This window comes from Nuphar pumila, chromosome 4 (genome assembly GCF_984573655.1).
Source record: "Nuphar pumila chromosome 4, dmNupPumi1.hap1.1, whole genome shotgun sequence".
Taxonomy (NCBI): Eukaryota; Viridiplantae; Streptophyta; class Magnoliopsida; order Nymphaeales; family Nymphaeaceae; genus Nuphar; species Nuphar pumila.
Window position 1 is genome coordinate 103,529,045 of NC_143252.1, and position 6,181 is coordinate 103,535,225.

Sequence of the window (6,181 nt, forward strand, 5' to 3'; positions counted from 1 at the left end):
GTTTCAGTTTGCTTAGAACTCTACTTTCAAAGCTTTTGAATTTCATCTGTTGATTTTAACTCCCTTTTTCAGTCTTCATTTCAAATTTTTCAAAATCCTGATGTGGGGCCCACTCAGTTGGCGCCATATCTAGAGGAGTTCTGACCCAGTCAGGACTCCATGCCATTTTAAAACTTTCAATTCCAAGTTTACTTTTGAATCTCTTTTGAAAAACCTCTCATTTTCAAGTTTTAAAATCATTTTTAAAAATTCAAGTGAGGTCCACTCTGGGTGATGCCACATCTGAAGAAGTCAGGGTTAGACTAGGGTTAGTCAGTATCCTAGTTAGATTAGAGGTTTAGAAGAGTCAAAATTAAATTTTGAAGATCCATTTTAACTTTGATTTTTAACTATTGTTTTTCTAAGTTTTAAATTGTAGTTTTAAAAATCCAATGTGGGCCCACGCTATGTGGTGCCACATTTGGGGTCTTTTAGGATAATTAGAAGTCTAATTAGGTTAGCTAGAGTCCATATAGGTTAAGAAATCTGAGAAAAATCACCCCCTTATGAAACCTTTTTAGGAAAGTTTTAACCAACTAAAATATTTTCAAAATTGAACTTTGAAAATCTATTTAAAGGAGTAAGAGGGGGGGGGGGGGGGGGTCGACCCCTATTCTCTCTTCTTCTAAATCTTGGAGATTCTCTCTCCTCCCAGCACCCTCTCTTTCCTCCTTGCAACTGCATCCACCCAAGGTAATGTTCTATGTTTTTTTTTTTTTTTTATGATTTAGCCATGGATTTCACCATGGGCGTCCCCTTGTTCACGGTTTTTAACCATGGATTTCATTCAAGAACCTCAAGTTTGGTTCAAAAAGATGATCTAACTCTGTTTAATGCTATTTTTTGAGATTCTAATCCATTAGAATCGTTTAAATTGCTATTTTTTATATTATTAACAAATGAAATATGAGATTTACCCATTAAATGGGCTAAATCCATATTTTCAAAGGGTAAATAAACTTCAGCCATGGATTTTGTGGCGCCCCAGACCCCGACTTTGGAAAAACCTTAGATTTTCTATGATTTTTTTTTTGAAAGATGTTTTACTGAAAACAGCGGAAAACAAGGTGTGAGGAAGGTAGAAAAGCCGTGAGTCTGGACGACCACAGGAGAGTGCAACAAAAGCAACCAACATTGTAAATGAAAATACAACCACAATTATAAAGAGGATATACACCCGACAGTTTAAATTTACAAAATGAACTAGTACAAAATCTCAAAATTTGAGAATACATCCCAACCAAGAACCCAAAACCACTGAGACAGGATCTGCAGCTTAAGTGTGGGTCCCCAAGCCTCCACTGTGTGTCATCGCATCAGCACTGCACCTGTTCGTCACCTACATCCCCATAAAACGGGGTCAGTCCTTTTGCGAGGTGGTGAAGAAACAACCACAATTTATATATATATATATATATATATATATATATATATATATATATATATATATATATATATATATATATATATATATATATATATATATATATATATATATATCAATCTAATAGGAAGCAGAAACAAGAACTGACAAGTGTAAGTGTCTGTGTCAGGTAAGTGCGTACGTAACAAGCAAAACAGGTAACACAACTGAAGTAACTGTAAAGCAAGTAACTTAAAGCAGTAACTGAACTGTAACAAGTGTTGAACAAGTAAGTAACTAAAGTAACCGCTGAACAAGTAAATAACTGAAAAGAAAACTATTGAACAAGTAAAGTAGCAAATACAGTAAGTCAGTTGTGATTAGTTAGTCTTTAAGTTCTTCTTGTTACTTCTTCGGGTACGCGAAGGAACCTCGCATTCTGTGAGACATGCACCCGATGTCTGTTATTCAAATTCTAGTGTGGTAACCGAGGAAGCTACACATCGAGTAAACCTCATGCGAGCAGCACGCAGTCGAGAGACACTCTCGCATAGGCAAGGATTGCAATCCATACTACTGCAGTAGTGAGGTCCTAAAAAGGTAACCTCGACCTCCCTGACTCTGAGTGACTGGAGGCCAAAGGGCGCTATGGCTCCTGTCAAAACACGTGTCGTAGTAACGACAAGTCACTCAGGGTTGTACCATCCACCCTCTCTAAGGTGAACCATTTTATGAATGGGGCGAAGCAGGTTTATCTTTCTTAGGCTCATTGTTTAGTCATACCTCTCAACAAGGATTTTGCCTCGTGGTCCTCGCAGGGTACACAAAACGAGGACTTGGCCTATCCATCCACGTGCTCAGCCTCACGCGGCCAACAAGAGCACATCGCTCATAAAAGCGATCACAACACCATATTATTTTCTTTTCTATTTCAGGGTATAGTAACATGTGAGTCCACTCACAACAAAAGGGCCATTGCCCAGAGACTCCAACTGAGTCCAAAACACATCATATTCATTCATACCCTATGGTGTTCAAGTTTCAGTTTTTTTATTTCATGAAGTAAGTGCACCTTGTGCACTCACCAATGCCTCACGCACTGTACCAGTCGAGGTACGCACTACTCAGTACCAGTGTCAGGATGTGCCACGTGTAAAGTGTAATAGTACCACATGCTTTCTATCATTTGCACATTCATAAAGAACAGAGGCATTATACAATTTCATTTCTGAGAGACAAGTAAACGTGCAAGCAAATATACAGTTTCATGCATATGACATTTCATCAATTTTCATTACTCAAGAAGTTGTCTCTGAATCATTAACATTGACACGTTGCATAACATGAAATTATTCTCGTAGGATAAATTCACGATTTTGCGTACTTAAGTGTTGAGATTGATTTTAACAATAATTCCATACGTATGGGAATTACATTCGCATTTCAAGATGGGTCGTCGCTCTTGCAGAATGAAAGATGCAATCGCGACACGAAAGACCATCATACTTGATTTAACACACTTACATGTTACGGTGAATCTGGGATATTCCCAACTTATGGAAATAACATTTGCATTTCCACAGTGTGAGTAATTTCCTTACGCAGTACGACACGCCCATGTGTCACAAGGTGAATTCTGAAAATAACCCATCTAATGGGTATTACATTAGCTTTTCCACGGTTCAGGGTGAAAAATTATCTGAGGAAACACTTGGACGGGACACAAGAGTGTCACATGTCCATTCGGTCACACCGAAATACTCAATTACGTGCATCAACATATATATATATATATATATATATATATATATATATATATATATATATATATATATATTATGAAGCTTACAGTTATCGGCATATATATATATATATATATACATGTTCTTTTTAACGATGTCTAACCCTTTACATGTATATACATATACGTATATACCCATATTTACATATGTATAAACCTATATATAAGGTTATCTATAACATGTGCATCCCCGAGGCATGTGCACGCATGCCAAACACCCTAACCAAGTTGTGAAAGGGTGCGGGCAGACTAAACACGAGTTGGACCACTATGGTTCAGTTATGTGTAGTTTTTTCGTGTTGGTTTTAAAAGAAAAAGGGACATTATCACTGACAGACGTTTGATGGGGTTATGGGCTGCAAGGGTGTCGGCGATGGATTCACACACCCGCTGCACAGAAAAAGTGTAAGTCTGGTCCTCCGGACCAGACTGCTAGGTCTACCAAGGGAATCTTGTCTGACTCACAGTCCGGACCAGACCGCCATAATGGCTCGGTTGGGACTGGATCAAACTGCCAAAATGGGGCAGCCACGACTAGCCTTGCAAAACTGGGTACTAAGGGCTTGGTCAGGGGGTCTGGTCCATAGGACCAGGCTGCTGCCAACACATATACAGGTCTGAACATTTTGGTTCAGACCTGGACCCACAAGGGTTGGCCACACACACGGCCTGGGTGCCCAGCACCATACGGCTGGCACCCGACTCCTAAAATGGGAAAGCCAAGGCGTGCACCGTGTGCCATGCCCGACTGCCAACGCGCTTAGGTCTGAACTTTGGTTTTGACCTGATCCCAAAGGTAGGTTTGCCGAAAAGAAAAGGGCCTGACACCTAGTGGCTCCACCCGGTTCCAACAAAGGAGAAACCGGGTTGGCACCAAGTGCCAAGCCCGGGCTGGAGCTTGGCTCACGAACCTGCCGGCACAAACGGGTTGTAGTGCTGGTATGAACCCATGGTTTAGATCGGCACTTCAGCCCAAGACAAGTCCCAAAAAAAAAAGAAACATAGAAACTTAAAAAAAAAAATTCTGGATGTTTTATGCTGGGCGCGCGGACCACCCGCATTGCACCCAGCTCCAAACACGGTGTAACAGGGTTGGCTGAAGGGTCTGGTCCGCTGGACCAGACCGTGCAACCTCCATATCCACGGGCCCTAGCCCATGGACTCGAACAACTGCAACCAACAGGGTTGGGGGCCTGCTAAGGCTTGCCCAACCGACTAAGCTACGGTAACTCGATGCGTCAACAAGAACTAAAGAAAATGCTAAAAACCAAAAAGGGGAAATGGATGCCGGAGGGCGATGGGCCTTCCACTACTAACAGGGCCTGGTCACACCGCGATCCAGGCCAAAACATGGCTGCAGCACCAGTCCCAACGTGTTGGGACTAGGTTGAACCCAACGCGCCAAGGAATGCTCAAGGAGAGTGTTGGCGGCTGCAGCGCACCAGCTGTGATGCATGCACCCAAGAGAGTTCCTAAATGGGCTGGGTGCATGCTGGACGAGCCTAACTCGGTCCAGTGCACCCCAGCAAGTTTCCAAATCCACAAACACACCATGAACCTAACTAAGAGAGAGAAGGGCATGGCAGTGCTGAAGCTAACCGAAAAATACATATAGGAGATGAAAAACTGAAATACAAAAATAAAAAAAAACAAAGGATACTGATTTCAAAAGGATACATCAATCTAACAATGTAAATCATGGTGAACTAATGTAAGAAAACAAGCTTCTACAAGCTAATCCACCGAAGGAGCATGCATGCATGGATGCATTGATCCATCGGTTTCATGTTGTTCCGAAACCTTGAGCAAAACAAGTCGAGTCTTCACCTTGGTGTTGAAAGGAGGAAGGTAGGTAGCAGCTGCACTACGTCAATGGTGGAACACTCCCCACGATTGGGAGGAAGAAGAAATGAGAGAGGGGAGTGTAAGGGGGAGAGAAAGAGAGAGAGAGAGAGAGAGAGAGAGAGAGAGAGAGAGAGAGAGAGAGAGAGAGAGAAGAGAGTTCGGTTTTTAGGAAAATCGCCCCTCTAATGGGGGGCTCGACTTTTTTAAAAGCTTTTATGGTGGTTGGGTTTGAGATGGAAGGTGGAAAAGCACCCTCCAAGATGTAGGGCTGGGGTGGAACACGATTTTCCACCACCGCCCAGCTCTTCCATTCATTTTAGAGAATTCAAATTAGCTTTCAGAAATTACAGGGATGCCATGGGGCTGCCGCCCCATGCATCCAATGAGTTTTGTTCAAACAAATGATGGCTCTTCCCTCTTGGGAAGAGCCCTTGGGATCTCTCTTGAATCCCAAGGCATGTACTCAAGGGTTCACGCATTCCCCAAGAGGGAATGGCACCCTTCCATGCCAAAACATCTCTCTTAATGACATGACATTAATATTTAGAATTTTAAAATTTTCTTTTAATGATTTGGTTAGGGCCAATTGTGGCCCTCCCTTTATGACTTACTAAAATCTCTTTACAATGCTGCCACTAACCCAGCTGGTCAACATGACTAGCTGGTTTCATGGCCAGGGTCGTCCCAAGGCCCTCCAGAGTGGACGGATGTGGCTTTGGTCGACCTTGACCAATGAAAGAATAAATAATTTATTATATCGATTTCTAATTTTAATTAAATTCCAAATGTTTTCCCATGATATGCAATAATTTTATTTTATATTATCAATGTAAATGATATTACAAAGCTACTCAAGCAAAGAAATCTTTGTTTCGAACGAATTTGGTCTCGTTTAGGCCCTCGCTAAATTTCTAAGCGATCTTCCGTATCTCACATGCACTGATGAGTTTTTTTCGTCGTTCGGACCTTAAAATTCGGGGTGAATCACAATAGACCTATTATAAACTTACTCTAAAAATTTTAGAAGTTAAATAGCTCTAGCTTTCCCTCAATTGCCTTTTTACGTAAATTTACGCGATTTGACTCGTATCTCAATGTAGGCTAAATTACAAAAATTGCCAAATCAGCAAAAT